The following is an 18,654-nucleotide window of genomic DNA, read 5'->3' as shown; positions in this document are numbered from 1 at the left end:
TACTGTTCAAAATATGAGATAGACTGTCCTGGGTAGCATGGGGTTCATTATACATGTGCAGTTTCTCCCTGCACCATGTATATTTATTTAGATTCCTGAAACTTAAATCAAATTTGTACACATATAAATAACACTTTAGAATACTTGCTTCCATTCATTACATTCCTATCAAATGTAGCGAAAAATGGTTATCTATATGTTGACACTAAAAACCAGAAAGGTCAAATTCTAGCTGTGCAAAGGCATGAAGATACTATTAATGAGGAAGATTCAGATTCTCCTGATTTTAGAATGTTCATAGCTGACTGCTCTCTTTATCGTTAGAGTCCCCTCTCATCTTCCTGTACCAAAAACATTTGGACAAATCCAGATTGGGATATGGAATTTGTTATGTGTAAAATCAGCAGCAATAATTTCTAAATAATCTAATGTAGAGAGCTGGAATCCTGATGGTAAGAATTATAGTTTGGAATGGCTTTAACAGATGATCAGTCTTTATGCACAATAACATTCATAGTATTCATCTAATATATAAAATCATGATGTATCTAATTTCATTACCAGTTTTTTAAAAAGCATCTGAAAGGTTTCTTGACAATAAAGGAAAAGTCTCTGTTAAAGGTAATTAAAAATCCCTCTCTTTTTTTAAGCAGATTTATCCTAGCCACAATGCTTGTCATTACTGGGGAAAATCAGTCTCTAAGGTGCAGCATTACCTGAAAAGCCGTAGTTTACTGAAACTTATTTCAGATCATCTCCAGAATAAAGTAGGAATACCTAAGGCTATTCTAGGTGCTTACAGCAAACAATGGCAGAACTGCTGTTGTCTACAGGTGGCCAAAACTTCCCATATTGTCTTCAGCTGTGCTGCTTTGTTAAATGCTAAGGAAGTACAAAGCTGGCAAAAGCAGGCCCTACAGAATCTGGGCTTGTATAGTTTAGGGCCATATGCTGTTTCAGCTTTTCCTTATTTAATGCTATTTCACTTTCAGTGTGGATGCTTATATTTCTGTATGACAGCATATACAGTCACATGTGGCCATTTCTATGGTTACAGGTATTTCTGATGTAAAAAATCATCTTGTATATGTAGTTGAAGTTCTAGTGACCTTCTGAAATTTATTGTGAGGCTGAAAGGGGACTATTATTGCTCCAGGCTTCCCTTCATTGATACTTCCTTGCTCATGTAAGTACAGGCTCGGTCATGTTTTGGTAAAAAAAACATCTCTTTGCACCTCTTGATGTAATAAAAGCTTCCTTTTTAAAAAAAAAAAAAAGAAAGCAAGGGTAGGAATGATGAACAAAGAGAAAAAAACCAAGCACAAACCAACCAACCTGCTTCAAAACATAGAAGAAGCATATATATATATGTGTATATATATATGGGATTATGTCCTTGATTTCACAGCTGACCTAAATCAGAATTTTTTCATGGTTTTCTTGCAAATTCTCACATGTTATATTAAATAGTATGAAGACTTTAACTGAATCAGTGATTATTTTTGTGTATACTGATGATCATTTCTACAGAAATAAGACTTCAAGTGTATTTATTCTTTTGAGTGGGGATGTAGAAGGCTGTTTGGAAGACTTATTGAAATGTTATCAATTATTACCAGTTAGATATCAGTATTTTCAGCATATCCAAGACTGAGTGCATAAAGGGAGGTAAGTGTCTTCCATTCTTTGAGATCCTTTATTTTTTTAATGTATTTTCCTATAAGAGTTTTTACATGCTAGAGTCAAAGTTAATAATGCATAAAGAATATGAAATTGCATTTTGGGATTATTGTTACTCATTTAGCATTAAATGTTTACTTTTCTATGGTATCATCAAAACAATGCTTAGCTATGTTCTTTACCAATTTTAGCAATGCTTTTTTTCCTAAAAGACCTCTTCTTATACAAGAAACAAGAAAAGAATAATATTGAGCTCTTTAAATACTGTTCCAGACTTAGATGTTATCTTAAACATCTCATTCTAATGATGGTCTGAGTCTTTATAATGTTCCTTTCCAGGTCAGTATTTATCAAAAGTCAATGTTATGACATGATTTTTAGTGGTTAGCATGAAGGACAAATGATTTTTTAATGTGAAGTCCTAAAAGTCTTTTACGATATTCAATTATAAAATATACTTGAGAAAAAAAATAGTTTGGGAATATAATGCTTAGGATAACCAATATGGATGTTTTTGTGATAGAACTCTACCCAAATTTTCTGTGTTCTAAAGCTTTCTCTCAAATATGAAATCTGTCAATATTCCTGCAAGACTCCTTTTCCCCCCTTCCCAAAGCACAAAGAGCAAAATGGTTAAGTATAAAAATGTATCTAAATGTATTAATGCAGGTAATTTTGCATTACATTCTGCTTCAAAGTAGGTGGTTGGAAAATGGCAAATCATTTTTCTGCTTTGAGTTTCCTAGCTCAATACTTAGGAATGATAAAATTAACCTCGCTAATGGCATGGGAATGTGGAAGATTAATTAATTAATTAATGTTTAGAGAGCACTCAGAGCTCTTTACTGATCTAAAAATAACAGTCACTGTATGAATGCTAGGTATAATTTAGTTATTAAGTTATTTAATATGAGATTTATTTAATAGTCCTAAATGTTATGTTTTTCTATACCATAACTTGAGGCATAATTAAAAAAAAAATAAAAAGAAACATTTGCTAACAAATATTAAATAATTCATACTCTGTGGCCTTTCATAAAATAGCAGTCACAGAATTTACTCTCAATTTCTCCTGTTGAGGTTATTTTCCAGTTGTTCGTAAATCATTTTGCTAATTACTCAATTTACTGATATTTTTGTTTAATCATGCTTCTCTGATGTCTGATTTTATGTTATTTGTTCTTTGTTTTTCTTCTTCAAGGAGCCATTCTTTGTACAGTACCTTCTGCTTCATTCGCAATTGCCCAGACCATAGGATCCCAAAGGTGCTCACTATTTTGATGTTCATTGTAGTCTAAAAATGTCCTTGATTGTACCATTTTAAGCATCTTGAAGAATACTGGGGACAATGTATTTCCAGGCCTTAATCCCTCATTTATATTAAATGGGCCAGAGATTTTACACCCTCTTCATGCTCCATCTTCTTCATTGCAACTAGTGACTATGCCTTTTAAAAAATGCTTTATGGAGTTATAAATTCCACCAGTGTAGCTCAAAGGCCATGGTATAGCATCGTAAGATTTCTTAAAGTCTATGAGTCTGCAAATTCATTCTGATTATAGTGTTATATCTTATCAAATATATCATGAAAATATTTAATATTTAGTAGAACTCTTTTCCAGAATTCCCACCAGTGTTATTGAACTGTTCCTGCTTTATTAAAAAAAAAAATAAATAAAAGAGTAAAACCTTCTGAGAAAGCTTTATAGACTTTCAAAAGAAGACAGGCACCACACTAGCTTTTATACTGCATTTATGAAAACCGCCTTCCATTGCTCTGAAACTTTTTCAGATATCTGAAATCAACAGAATTATTCTGTACAGCCTTTGGCTTCATTCACCTCCTCCTGCTTTTAATAATTTAATGGCAACCCTGTCAACACATGGTGCCAAGCTCTTCCCTCTCGGGTTGTAATTGCCTCTTGGATCTCTTCAGATCTGAGCTCCACAAACAAATCGGGTCCATCCCTTTGCAACTTTCTTCTTTGAAAACAAAATATTTTCATTGTTCAGCAGATTTGTAAGAGGATGATACCTTTTCCTCCAGGCATAGATTCTGCCTTATCCTCAGGCATTAATGTTCCTCCTCTGTTCCATCCTCTTCACCATGCCCTTCAAATATTGTCTTTTGCATTGACTTTTGGCATCCTGTTTTGGTTCAGTCTCATAATGAAACTGATCCAGGTTCTGAAGGCATGCAGCCCTTGCTGCATGCTGATCCTGATTGCTTTCCAAATTCTTTTATTTATCTCTTGGATGTACACTGTTGGTTTCTTCAGCAGTTCTCCTAATGGACCTCCAATAATCTTACTTACTAATACTTACTAAGATTAGCATCCTCTGCTCACTTTGTATAGAAATTTGTCAAAGCTTCAAATCTGTCCTTAGCTGCTACTCAGTGATTCCTGAATCCCTCAGAATTTGTAAGTTTTATTTGTATCATATACCTTTAATTTGATTCTACTAGGACAAGGCTGTCTCCTGTACAGGCCTTTAAAGTTTTGGTATCCAGCCATTTGTTTCCATTCCCTTGCCTTGCATTCTGGATTCTCTTGTACTGTATGAACTCAAAACATTCCATGTCCAAAGGGTCTGCACTTTCCTTAGACCTCTACTGTTTTATCTGCTTTCCTAAGATGTATTTAAGTGTCTTCTAAGTATTTATGCTTCTTTGTGAAGAAAGGGCCTTCAAATCCGAGTAATATTCTTTTAATAAGACTTCACTCCTCCAGCCTGCCCAGGTTTTTGTAGTCAGCATAACTTTTGGAGTCACACATGATTCAAGGTGTACTGTGTTATGTCAAGACCCAGGCAACACTAGCCAGAGCAGGGATGCAAAACCATTGCCTGAATTCTGTAGTAGTGTAGATCTGGGAGTTGTTTTGTGCAGTACTTGCAGAGTAAGGGGAGAATGTTTGAGAAATCGAAATATTTTAACTGAATTAAGCGTATTGCTATAGAGGTGTTCTCATCTTAACCTGATGGCCATTTTCTATGGTTTGCTTCCCACTGTGCCTCTCCCAGTCCCATGAAAAGGAAAACACAGCTTCATGGACTCTTCACCACCAAGCCACTGATATTACTAATGGTAGATTTTATGTTATTTTTTATTTTATAAACTAATCCATTTTTCAAGAGGGGCCTTTAAAATTGTGTGGCTCAAAATTGAAGCATTCAGAACTTATGATTTACCCTGATATTGCTCAACCTCCTGTTACAAATAATTGCCTTCATTATAAAAATTACCAGTCCAAAAGGAGTGCTTTGAAGCTTGGCTTTTACCTGCTTTGCAAAACCTTGCTTTGATGGCAGACAACATAGAATGTTTGCTGTTGCAAAGCTTTATTTGTGTTCCTGTGACAGTACAATGTGCAGGTGTAGTTTTACTGTCTGGTAAGACCAACTTACTTGGTTTATAGACTCTAAAAATGAAGGCCAACAGGAAGGGCATCAGTGGCTATACCTCTATACAGGTTATGATTTCAACAACAAAACTGGTATCACTAAACTCTAAATAAGTAAAACTTAAACCAGTAAATGACGTGATATTTTGCTTTCTGATTTCTCACTTGATTGTTAGGAGTGTGATATACAGATGAAGTTCTGTTTCACTGGAGGAGAGACAAAATAAAGTGCAAATCTAACTCATATTTACCCAAAATGGTACATTTGTGCTCACACACATGCACACGTAATATGTATGTGTGTGTCACCTATAGAAGTGTCAGTTTGGCTTAAGTCTGTGGTTTTGCTTGCAAATATCTACGATATCTTTCTCCATAAAGAGCACAGTGTCCTCCAGGGGCTTGAGGAGTTTTCCAGCCTTCTGTTCTACTTTTACATAGACTGTAGCCAAAAAGGGATTTTGCTTTATGAGTGGATACTAGCCTTAGTAATCTAAGGGAAGAATGAGTCCTGATGAAATCTTTGGAATCTTCAGGCTCCCAGTTAGCCAGAAATTCATCCCTCTGAACTGAAAAAGGATCAAGCAAAGTGGACTTAAGAGGCTGGATATGCCACTCCTGTCCTTCAGGTGCAAGAGCACAGATGCCAGAACGTAGTATCTAGATCAAGTTCTTTAATGGATCTTAGGATCACCCTTCTGAGGTATGTCAGCAAAAATTCATTGTTGACAGAGTAATAGCACAGGTTTATAGGAACTGGGAGCAAGTCCAAACCTTTCCTGTGGTATAGGGACTCATTTAAAATTTATTAGTATGGTGTTTATCTCTTTATTTATTGGGATAGTCTTGTTATGTCAACAGTATACATTGCATTACATTACATCAGGGTTTTGTATGCCAAAGATTGTAAGGATACACTTATATAGCGTAATGTAGTATGGTGCAGATTTCTCCAGGTAACTCTAGGTTAGTCCAGGTTAGTCTGAGTACCAGAAGAGCATAGCTGCATCAGCACTGTACTGCATCCCTGCTAATAGTTTACTTGCTCTGCATAGCCAATTAGCTCAGTGAGAGCACAGGATACTGGCCCTGGTACAAGCCAGCTTGTTTCCAGCTAACTCAGGTAGTTCTGCATAGCATTTAATTTTGCAGTCTAGTTTTAAAGTTAGCAACACTTGCTGGGTTAGCCTAAGTGCCAAAGCAACATAAATAGCAGCCCCAGGAGCACTCAGTACTGTTGAGTGACGTTTTTCTGCAGGATTCCTTCTATGAGCTCGTGAAGCAAAACAAATGTTAAGATATTCATATTAGTAAGTATATTGTGCCCTCAAAAAAGTCAGTTACTCCTTCTCCTGTGAAGGCTAGTGCTAACTGATCTGTGGAGTCTGAGTCATAGTGTAAAAAAAAACAAGTCAGAAGAACTGTGTACCAAAGAACAGGCATCCAAGGAACAGCAAATATTCCTTGAATTCCTTTTGAGCCAGCCTTTATGAAAGCTTGTTGCCTTTTTGTCTGCTATTTCAAGCTGCTCGGTGAGCCTCTGTACCGATGTGTCTGACATTTTGTTAGGTGCTTTTGAGTAAAACGCTTAAGCTCCAGAATGATTTAAATTTGTATTGATAACGAGCAGCTTTCATTCTTTCTCAGTCAATGTTGGCACATGGAAAGCAAATTGAAAGCTGTGATCAACATAATAAGCTGAAACATCTATCTCTTCCAGTCAGCCATTACCTTGCTTTTTTTTGCCTACGTTAGATAAACAATCTACAATGTGTTTACTGAGGCTTGTACTGATATCCCTCAATGGTATAGGTGAGTCTACTTTTATTCCGGCAGACACAGAGAATAAGCCCACAGTGCATAGTGCTTGCAAACCCCTTGGAAACCTAAGATTATTTGTTCTCTGACTGTCCTAAGGTAATTAAGGAGCATTGCATGTTTCTCAATTAATGGTTCCTCATTCAGCTGGGGATCTTTGATGCTAATTTGTTTTAATCAGGACAGAGAATGCTAAAAAACTAAACAATTCAGTGAAGAGGAACTAGGAATTTTTAATCAAGTGGAAAAGATCTAAATGCTGTGAGGGACACATCCATCATAAGTTTTCACTTCTTATTCGTTTAACTTTGTTCTTTCAGGTCTCATAAAATGCTGCATTAATCAATGCAAGAAAATTTGTTAAGATAAAGAACGTGTGCTGTTTTTTCCTCTAACTAATGTGAACATTTGTGCAAAAAGGAGGAGCTGGAACAAGAGCTATAATATTAAAAAGCATTCACCACTGGTTCTTAGTTATGCACTAAAGTTATTGTTTCGTGTTTTGTCAAACATTATATAGGAAGTTGCCAGTCATGGTCGTGATATGCTGGGTAGTTGCTAGAAAAAGAAGCTGGTTTTGTATGGGATTGGATGCTCTCCATTTAAATGTTAATTTTTTTAATTATTTTGGTATCACACTATAAGCATACATTGGACAAAGTGACCCTCTGCAGTCTTCTACACGTGGAATTAATATTTCCAATGCTGCAGCCCATGCTACATGAAACCGTGTGGTTTCTGAATAGACCATGTATATGTTTGGTAAATGTACTTATGAATAGTGTAAGGTGTCCCTGCCCATGGCAGGGGGCTTGGAACTATATGTTCTTAAGGTCCTTTCCAACCCTAACTATTCTATGATTCTATGATTCTATTTATAGCACTGATGCAAGTGCATTCACAGTTTTGTCTCCTCCAGCTCCTTTACTACGATAGACCTCATGTCTCCCATCATGCAAGTAGTACCAGTATCTTCTGTTCCCATGGTTTCAACAGAGAATGTGCTCCCAAACCTTTGCTTTCAAGAGTCTTCAGCCATCTAACGGGGTTAAAGCCAGGAAGGACACTTAAGTCCAGAAGTACATCTTCCTGTATAATCAAATTAAAGGCAAATTGTAGGTGCTAAGGAATTTCCAGCTCTGAACAAGAGGCATTTAATAGCTTTGAGGTTTTTAGTGTTAGGAAACACTCTCAGACTGCTAATTCTCATGTGACCTCCGCCGTGTTCACAATTACTGCTTTTAATGCATGAGTTCTGTTTTGGACTGGTACCTAACTTCTAGTTCTGAATCAGTTCCTGGTGAAGTGCTGTGAACTAGGCCCTAAGCAGTGCCAAAAACATGCACAGAGCCAAGGAATCTAAATGGCTTCCTGCCACCTTGCCCTTCTTTCTTTATCACTGTAAACCATTGCATTTATTTTGTAGTTCAGGAGTCCAAACCAACAAAAATACTCGTAAGAAATTCCTAATGACCTTCCTTAAGGGTGAACTTCATGGAATTTTATAGCAGCAAACTCTCAATATTCTGTATGGGTTTTTTTTTTTCAGCTTAAATACACCACAGCTGAAAGTAGATTTATATATGTTAAATGATTCCTCTACAAATGGAAGCACAGCTGTCTAAGAGTTTTCTGTAGAAGGTGGCTTTTTTTTTCCCCACTCAAAAGCTGTCCGTACACTGTGAAACACAGTTCAGATGTTTGAGCTTATACTAATTGAAAGATCAACATTTTTCCTTCTTCAGTGAGTACCCTGCTCTTTTCATCTTTGAGATGGCTCTCCCATGTGCAAAAAATGAGCTGTAATTACGCCCAGCTCAAGGCAATCTCAGGATCTAAAATATCCTGCCAACCAGTGTGTTCTCAATCTGCCTTGTTAGTTCACAAAATTGTGCATGTGCCTTTGCTACAGTCTCAAACCTGATAATGTCACATCATTGGGACAGGAAGCCCTCTCTGATCTTATCTAAAGTGACACTTGCAATTTCAAGTCCTAGCTTGATGAGATCACATTGTCAGGGCTCCACGTAAGTGTGATCTTTCCTGATTTGCAATTGTATCTGTTTTGAACGGTCTTTACACTGTTCAAGCAAAAACATATGATAATGTATTTTGTCAGATGCAAGGATAATGAAAGGGTGATTTCATGTTTCCACTTTTAGAAAATCCTGTTCATGTGACTAAAATCAGTTTTCTTACCAGTTCCACCCCATCTGTCTGATTCCTTTTGCACCTGGAAACTCCAGTACCTGAGCATGTCAAGGTAGCTCATCCCCTTCATAAAATACATGAGCCTTATTACCTTTAAATCCTTATTAATTCCATGAAGCTCAGGGCTAAAAAATGGTTTGCACATGCTAGAGTTGTTAAAACATAGATATTATGTCTTAAGTAAAAATATTTAATGCAGTAAAAGCTTGTAAAGTTGAAGAATACTTAAATACCTACTCTGTGTTATTGGCAATAAGAAAGTCTGTGCTATTTAAAACCAGGATACTCTGAAGTCACATTTCATATATTTTTATTCATTATATTAATTTTCTTCAGATGTAAATTATACAGGAAGGAAGGAGCTGGTGCGAAAGCTGAATATTCCCTTTTTACCATATAGATTACTGAATCCTGTAGCACCAAGTAAAAATAGAAGAGGGAAGAAATATCACATATAGGTAACCTATTAAGACTTCAGGAGTTTCTAAACAAAACTATGGCAGTAAGCTACAAAGACTTAGACATTCTATCCCCATTTAATATGCATTATGACAGAGCCCTGTCATCAATGCAGACAACTAAGACAAAGAGCAAGTTTTGACCTTTCTTTTTAACAATAATGACATATTTATTTGTCTGGATTGTGGCATACAGATTATAGTAACAAGCAATACAAAATTACAGCTATTTGACTAAACTACTACAAAGCCAAAAAGTTAATTAATATTTATTTATCTATTTTAAGGGCCAAAAATAGAAGGCAATAAGAATCTGGTGTGTTTGACTTTCCTGAATAATAAGGTGAGACTAGAGTCTTCGTCCTGGGAGGCTAGAGAAGTTGAAAAAGAGGACTTTCTTGGCCAGCAGTTTAAAAATCCATATAAAACCTTTGACAATTGCTTATTTCAGCTGAATATTATGTCTAAATAGTCATGTCCAAGCCACAGGAAAAACAATTTCTAGTTTATTAGTGTTATTCCCATGTTGCAATAATAATTATATCCCTCCTCCTACAAGATTAGATAAATATGTGGTTTTGTTGTATATCACATACTGATACATGACCCAGATAAATCAGTAAAAATTAAACTTAAAATGTTGCATTTGGACTGACTAATCCCGGACAAATACTATTTCTTTAATAATGAATCCAAGCCCAGAATGCATTGTATTGTGAAGGAAGTGACAGTTCTGCCAAAACCCTACATAACTTGCAAGATGCAGGCTCATGTGAGATTACTGTGTAGTGTGCTGACTAAGAAAAAGAAGGGACAGAATTAGGTTATTGTGATGCTACCATATATATTAGACCATTCTAGAGATGAGAGATGCATATGTAGTGCTGCCTCTGTGCATCCTTTCCAGATTCAAAGTACTTTCCAAGTTTTTCTTGTATTTTGGGAACAAAGTAAGCAGATGCTTCTCTCTACCCAATACATAAGATATTAGAAGTTCTTTTACTGAATTGTATCATGTCATATTTATCACAAAGCTACTCAGATCAATGCATTTAAAGGAAAAAGCTATCTTGCCTTATTTCTAAGGGACTGTATTTCTTCTAGCGGTTTGAGGTTTTCTATTTATTCCTTGCTGATGGTCAAACTTTATGACTGGTTAGTCTAAAATATTATTAGATGGCAACAATAGCTTCCAATCTATTGCCTGGCCAGCTAGATTTTTATTGTTTAAAACAGCTTAACCTTTCCTTACCATTTTATAATAGGGAAATTTTATAGGGTATATAGTGTATATAGAAGTTACACTTTGACTGAAAGATGTACTTAGTAGATGGATTTCAAAAGTACTGTGATTGAAAATCTGCATCCTGTGGAGCCACTTGCAGTAATTTTTTCTTGCCCTAGTACTAGTTATTCTTTAGCAATGATCTGGAAGAAAATACAAAACCTCTGCTGGTAAAAATTGCAGATGACATAAAAATTAGTGGAGTGGTAAATAATGACAGGACAGATCATTTCTGTATTCTAGGTTTGCATCATTCCATGAGGTGAGCTCACATCTGAACAATATGCATTTTAATACAGTCAAATACAAAGTCATATGCCTGGGAACAAAGAATTCCAATCACATGTACAGAATAGCGGAAAAGTACCCTTGAAATACAGTGATACTGATGAAGATTTAGAGTTTGTGATAGGTAGTGTCTGAACGTGAGCTCCCTGTTCAATGTAATGGCTAAGAGAAAAACATTAGCTTTGAATGGGTAAGCAGTGAATGTCAAGCAGGAGGGAGATGAGTTCATGGTTTGACTGAGATAATTACTACTATTCTCTGTCCTGATCTTGTTTTCACCCATTAAGAAAAAAATTGAAGAACAGAAAAGGTTCAGAGAGGAACAAAAGAATAATTCTGAGCCTGGGGGGAAAAAATTGCAATAACTATGATTTAAGAAAATTAATCTACCTAATTTATCTAAGAGTAGGTTAATAGCTGAATTGGTACCAGTCTTCAATATCTATGTAAAATAGCTATTTAGTGAAGAATTGTGAATACATCACTAAAAAGGATAACAGCATCTAGTGTTTGAGAAGAGATAAGCAAATACAGACTTAAAAACACCCCACACAGTGTTTTAAAACTGAGGGTAATTTATTACCAGAACAACGTATCTAAGGTCAGAATGTATTTCCCCTTCTGATTAAATTTGTGAAAAATGCACTATTGTTTAAATAGAAGTTAATTTAAAACAGATTATTGTAATGATCCCTTTGGTTTTACAATCCATTAAAGAGACATTACAAATCTCCAAATATGACCCAGAATGCAGATTTTTGTTTGAAGAAGAAAGTGTTTACAAAATAAAAGACCTATAGGAGCATGTGCTTGATTCATTTTAAATCTCCAAGAGAAGTGTCTGAAAGAAATAAGAAATGTCTAGTGATAGCTGCAACCCAAATATTATGCATCAGAATTTAAAAGGAAAACCAGAACAGAAGTGACATGCGTTTCTCTTAACTGCCTAAGCTGTCCCAAAATGCAGACGGAAAATAAACTGGGATGGTACGGTGCTAAGAATTGAATTCAGTAATAGCATAATTATTGGCATATTTCTTATGATACATGTTGTTTATTGCCCTTTCTAACTTGCTACTGCCTTTCTATTTTACCACTGAAATATAACCAAGATTGTGACATAAAAATACAGCCATTAGATGAAAGAGTTTTGATGAGACAGTTTTTGAAATATTAGTATCACTGCTCTATATTTCTGTGGCTTGTCATGTGAAAGAAATGAAGAAAAATATTAGTGAGGCATTAGAAAATGTTTGAGTGTCTAGTAATGCTCTGTACTAAGTCATGCGGAAGAACTACTCCCATTGCTGAAGCCACACAAGGTAAAAGATATTAGTACGATAATGACACCAGAGAGGGTCAAAGGATGAAGAAGTAATGAGAACAGACATGTCAGAAGGATGGATAGGTGTGGTCATTAATTTCAGTAGAGAAGGCAAAAATGTAGATTCTGGCAAGATTTAGAGGACAAGTAGAGGCTGAATATGATGCAATAGCTATAGGACAGAGAAGAGTAGAACACCTTTGGATAAGGCAAGAGAGAAGAGAAACACTCTCCCTGCATGTAGCATTTATTCTTTTTTACAGGGTAACACCTCATTCTGCTGCAGGGTGAGCTCAGGGACAGAAAAGGAAAAAGGGCTGCCAAAAGGCAAACTGCCTTTGTCTGCCAGGTATAGCTGTTCAAAAACTGCTCACCTCAGTTGCTTCAAGGGAGTGTCTGTTTCAGAGCAAATGATGGTAAATGCAATGACTGAACTCCTTGTGAAAGAAAGTGCTTAAGTACACGAACTTGTGGAATATAAATTTCCCAGGCTCCAGAACAGGAGCAGTAACAAGAGGGAGTTTCTAATTCCATACCTCTCCTCTTGCCTTAGAGCAATATTAACACTGCTAGGTAACAAGAAAGTATATAAACTAGGGGCAAGGATCTCAGCAGGGTACCATCACAACAGCCCTGAAATCTCAGTGAGTGCATGTGTTGGCTTTATAGTATTGTTATGCATGATACTCACCTAATCATTTTTCTGGCTGAATACCTACAGGAATGTAGTAAGCCTAGAAATGCAGTGAAGATGAGAGGCTATGTATATGTATTTTAGTGGCAAGGTCTTGAGCACTGATGTAATAGAAATAATTATCCAAACTTCTTTGACATTCTGATCAAAGACACCCAAAAGCAAAGAGTTCAGTTATTAACCTCCCACATTTCAATTAACATTCAAAGAAATCTTTCCTTCTAGGATGAACAGAAATGAGTTATTGATATAATTATACAAATGAGGGGGAAAATGCTTAGAATACTAGTTTTACCAACTGATGCTAGGAACCTATTTCTTTTCAGTATCCCGTTAAAGGCTTTTTCTTTTTCTATTTGCCAGAGCCACAGTTCAGCAGAACTTTTAAATGTTTGCGGTAACTTATTCTATTCAATGAAACACAGTTTCATACTTACCCATATGTCCCATTGACATTAGGCACATAGTTAAAGTTAAGCACACAATTAAAGGCTTAGCTGAACTGGAGACTAAGCTTTTTATAAAAGAAGTTAGCTGCAAAGAGAAAATGAGGAGAGGTTCATTTCTACTTAGTTGGCTAACAGCTAGATCTGTGTTTAAAGAGTATAATGTCTAGAAAGAAATACGTAATCCTAATTCCTTTGGCAGTAGTCTCTAGACAGAGCCAGCTGCAAAGGAAGACTGATTGGAAAATTAGGATTTTAAGACTTGCTCATCAAGGACCTTCAATTCTAGTCAACCAGTTACTGCAGACAATCTTGTTGCCTAACCCGTATTAGGTCTTCCTGAGTCTAATAGCAGATCCAGAACTGAGGACCCATTGCCAGCCCCCTGCCTAGTTATCTGGACCAAAACAAGTCTTTGGTGGCATTTTATTGCATCTGATATTTCTGGAAAATATGTGACTGTAGTGTACAATCAGGAGGGTAAAACAGCGTAATTAGCATCCCTTTAGACTGTGAAATCCTTAACTAACCTCCCTCTTGTACTGCTCTCACACTTTTCATAGCCCTTATTTATATTTAGTTGCAATGCAGAACCATCACCATGGTTAGACAGGAAAGTTCATGATTTAGAGCATTAAACTGTTATAGTTCTTGAAGGTGTTTGGAAGAGATGGTAATTTTCCTTTTTGAACTGTCAGGGACTTTTCTCCTAAATTCCCTAAACTACAGATTGATATCTGAGTGTGTGTATGTGTTATCCTCAGGCCTCATGCCATTCTCATAACTATTTATGATTACTGTTATTGATTTTTGTCACATATCTTAGTTTGGGTTTCATATCAGCCACAAGTCCTTTCTTGTAATAAACAGTGTTACTTATGTATGTTTATCTAATTGAATAAACAAAGATTCCAAGAGGATCTTTATAGTACAGTTGAATTCAGATAAATAGGCTTTTCAGCACTGCTGTGAGTACAAGTGACATTTTTGAACCAAAACTTAATAGAAAGTGACTGGAGTAGCTGACTCCTGATTTTTTGTAAAGATAAAATGAAACTTCAGTCTTCACACAGTCCTATCATTGATTTTAGCCTTTTATCTTCCTTGAAAACATCCCCCTCAAAAATCATTTAGCTGTAGATTTAGCAAAAACAGAAAACAGATTTTGTCTGTTTTCAAGCTACCCCAGTAATATAGTTATCTGACTTTATTGGGGCATACAGATGCTAGTTGGAGAACAAACCCACTTCTAAGCTTACTTAACCCATTTCTTACCCTGACAGGGAAAAATATGCTTAGTATGTATCCTTGGCAAGTCACATAGGAAGAGCTCAGTGCTGGGAAAAACACAGATGGCAAAAAAGAGCAAATGGAATAATAAGGGGAATGAGGTGTCCATCAACACATACTTCAAAATTCTGGATTCCCAGCAGCTTCATGTGTGTCACTGTAGCCTTGCTGCTGACCATGTAGTGCAAGTCCTTCCCTTCCTCCCTGCCTCCTTACCCATCATGTTTACTTGAGCATAACTGGTATTGCAAGCTTCCTTGAAGCATTTACCACCTGTTTCCCATAGGTTGACAGGACTCAAAGACTCATCAAGTCCTGGGATATGCCAGTGTGTATGGCCTATGGGTGGTCCCATGCCAAATGCATGTTCCTCCAGACGTGCTGTGTGTTTCCTGGCATGCACATCTGGATAGCTTGTGCCTCCTACACCGTGACACAGAGCACTCCTGTACACTGTGGGCCTCCTCATAAGGTACTACGCTGTTGATAACCCTCAGGCTGTGCAAACTCTTGAGGCAAGGCCATGGAGTGAGGCTGTCATTCTCTGGTGAGAAGCGATGGCATGCCCTGCTTGGCAGGAGGTGAACAGGTTGTGAAAGCTACTGATACACTCTAATCCCCACACATGCTCAAATAGTAGTAGTGAAATCATGGTCTAGGAGCACACCTTATCTTTAGACTGAAAACAGTGTGGATACTGATTGTGACTATGTGAAGTTTCCACCTGAGACTGATTCTTTGGGTTTTTCCTATTCTTGGACACCCCTAGCCTTGTGCAATCAGTCTTTCAGAGGAATACTCCTGGACTGCAGTCTGTGAGCTATCAGTGTAACTGGTTTAGTGTGGTGGAATCATCCTGTTAAAAATGAGATGAGTATGTGTCCTGCTTGTGCCATGAAGTAACATGAAGACAAATGCTACTCATAGTGTGTACTTTGATTGTGCAAGCCTGCAGGCCTTCTTAATCAGCTTTGTCAGATATATGATGATGGATATCAGGCATGGGAGTCTTAGAGTATGGAACATGTAGATTTCACATACAGAGACTGTGGCTAGTTCTTTTCCTTCCCTACTGGGGACATATTGGCCAGAGCACTTTCCAAAATCCTCAGGATACTGTTGAACAACTGTTTTGGAAGTCAGAGATCTGAACTGCATGAACAGGAGCACTACAACATGATGATGTGGACAATGCCAGGTAGCCTCTGCATTGCTGCATGGGATTGTAGGTCTGTTCATAAATGACTATCTGCAGGAGTGGACCTTCAATGTGCAGATTTTGCAGGTGCATAGTTTCAAGAGATTCAAGGAGATTCAATCAGTGGAATGAATTTATGGATGGTCAGTATGACAACAAGGGAACAGGATAAAAGCTTCTCTCTTGTTCAAGAGGAACACAGGAGGAAAGAAGGGAGGAAACAGAATTTGCTTATGAATGCATAGTAAAGCCTGAAGCAAGCTTACTGGATGAAGGAGCAGAGAATCTATTTGCATTAGCTTAGCTGTGTGTGGTTTTGTTTGTCTAGTAATTGGCCAACTAAAACCTTTGGGACATCTTTCCCTAAGAGCAAGTTAAATGAAAGGCAGCAGTTACTGAACAAACGTGTGCAGAGACATAGAGAGGAGGAGGAGGGTAGGGATCGGGTTTGTCAGTGTTCTGCGGAGCAAGGTGGGAAACTGCTGCTCTTTGTTTAAATGTCTGATCCCACTGTGGAAGTTCTTCACTGCTACTAAAAAAGGTGCAGTGGGGACTGAATTTAATTGCCTAGTTACTGAAGAGGAGAAAACGGGGATGCTATTAGAAACAATGGTAGTAAAGTGATAGCTCACAATTCTGGCACTCTTCTTTAGCAGGGTCCTGATGCCCAAAGTTGCTGAGTGCTAAGGCAATGGGACTCCATATGGAAACAGATTGGAGGTCAGGCTTCCATGGTGACCTCTGCTATCACCACCAATTAGGTGGTGCCTTCATGTATCCCTCAGTATATGGCCCACTGCATACATCTCCCTATTTCTCAGAGCTGCACCAGAGCCAGCTGGTAGAATTGGTATATTTGCCTGTTTGCTAAAAGTAAAATTTTGAGGAAGCCATCTATAGCTTTCATTTTGATAAAAATTTGATTGTGCATCCTGTACTAATTGTAACAGAGCTTTTTTGCTGCCTGTCTCTGCACATGCATCCCTTGAAAACCACTGCTTACTTCAACACTCATCACAGTGCCTAGCAGCTGGTGCTGCAAACAAAGAGGCTTTATTGAGCACTTCTTCATGCTGGGCACTGCTCTGGTGGCTGGAGCCGAGAGAACCACAAGACGATTCAGTGTTTGTTGATCCCCCCCACTGCACTCAACACTCTGTCCTGAGCTTGAACCCCAGCTATCAGAGCTGCGGTCCAGCTACCCCATATAAAGCACTAGGACAGCTGCTGGTTGTAGCTTTGAACTGTTACAGCACCATGGCCCCAAGTTAGCCTTGGGAAATCACCTACAGATGATCCCTATGTCCCCATGAGGGGACATATAGCCATATTGCTTGTCTGTCTCCTGTACCTGCAGTGTGTGAGGACAGGAAGCAGTGAGAGCTGGGAGCACAGCTTCCCCTTCCCTCTTTGCAGAGCAGAGACTGCTTCTGGCTTGCCCATGCCATTTTGTTTTGTTTCCCCTCATCTAACCCCTTAACATAATTACTGAAGAGCTCTAAATCCTAGGGGCAAGCCATCCTCCTCAGTGCTTTGTTGCAGCCCATGTTTGCCTTGTGCAGAAAAGCCTATGTGCAGCCCGAGCGGTGTACAGAACATGACAGATCTCAGAGATGTGCAATGCTGAGATCATCCTGGGGATGTGAAAATAACAGTCAGGCAGTGAAGATCTCTGACAGTCAATACATACCACCAAAACTGGTAGGGGGAGAGTGTATATGAAAGTCATACATAAAATTTAATGTGGGGTGTTTGTTGGGGGTTTTTTTAAACATAGATATGCAGTTTCCATGGACACCCATTTTTATCCTATAGTATGTTTCCTTTTATTAAATATGCATAACCAGGCTTGCTCAGAATGCGAGGTCTGGTGTTTGATTTTCTTTACATTGTCACTAGGGAATTACTAATAGGCAAGCAGATTTCTGAAGTCATTTAGGACAGTTTTACCTTCCTGCTATCAAAGATGACTTAACCCTTAGGAAGCCAGCTAGATATAGGGAAAGGCAAACTCCTGTATGCAGTGTGAAAGGCTCATCTTTCCCTAGCATGGCCCATTTTTCCACTGGACTGGTCTTTTCTTTCAGTAGGCTTCTCTTGTTTGGCTTTTTTCTTAGCCTTGATAGCAGCAAATAGTTTATTACTAGTAAAAGCTGATTTCCATGGGAGGGACTTGAGAACTTGTGGTTGCATGGGGAACAGGTATGTGAAGCAAGAAAGCCCAGCATTTAAGGTCGGGTGACTCATGAGGTTATTTTATTTTTGTTATTTTATTTTTATTTCTTATTTTATTTTGGTTATTTTATTTTGGAGACATCTTGGTTTAGAAGAAGAATCTTTAAAAAGAGAAAAGGCCTCATCTGCTTTTTAGGGTCATAGTGGTAGTACAGTGGTGTCTTACTAAGGTGTCCTACTTTAGAATGCCTAAGCAGTGAGTTACACTGAAGTTAATACAGTGCATAACCAAGGAGAAAAAGCAGGTGTGTAGGAGAATAGGGTCTTTTTTTTTTTAAGTTTTCTTAAATTTTAGTGCAGAATTATTTATTTTGGCTGGCTGA

The sequence above is a fragment of the Psittacula echo genome, assembly GCF_963264785.1.
Source record: "Psittacula echo genome assembly, chromosome: 6".
NCBI classification, from domain to species: domain Eukaryota; kingdom Metazoa; phylum Chordata; class Aves; order Psittaciformes; family Psittacidae; genus Psittacula; species Psittacula echo.
This window is presented reverse-complemented; position numbering follows the sequence as displayed.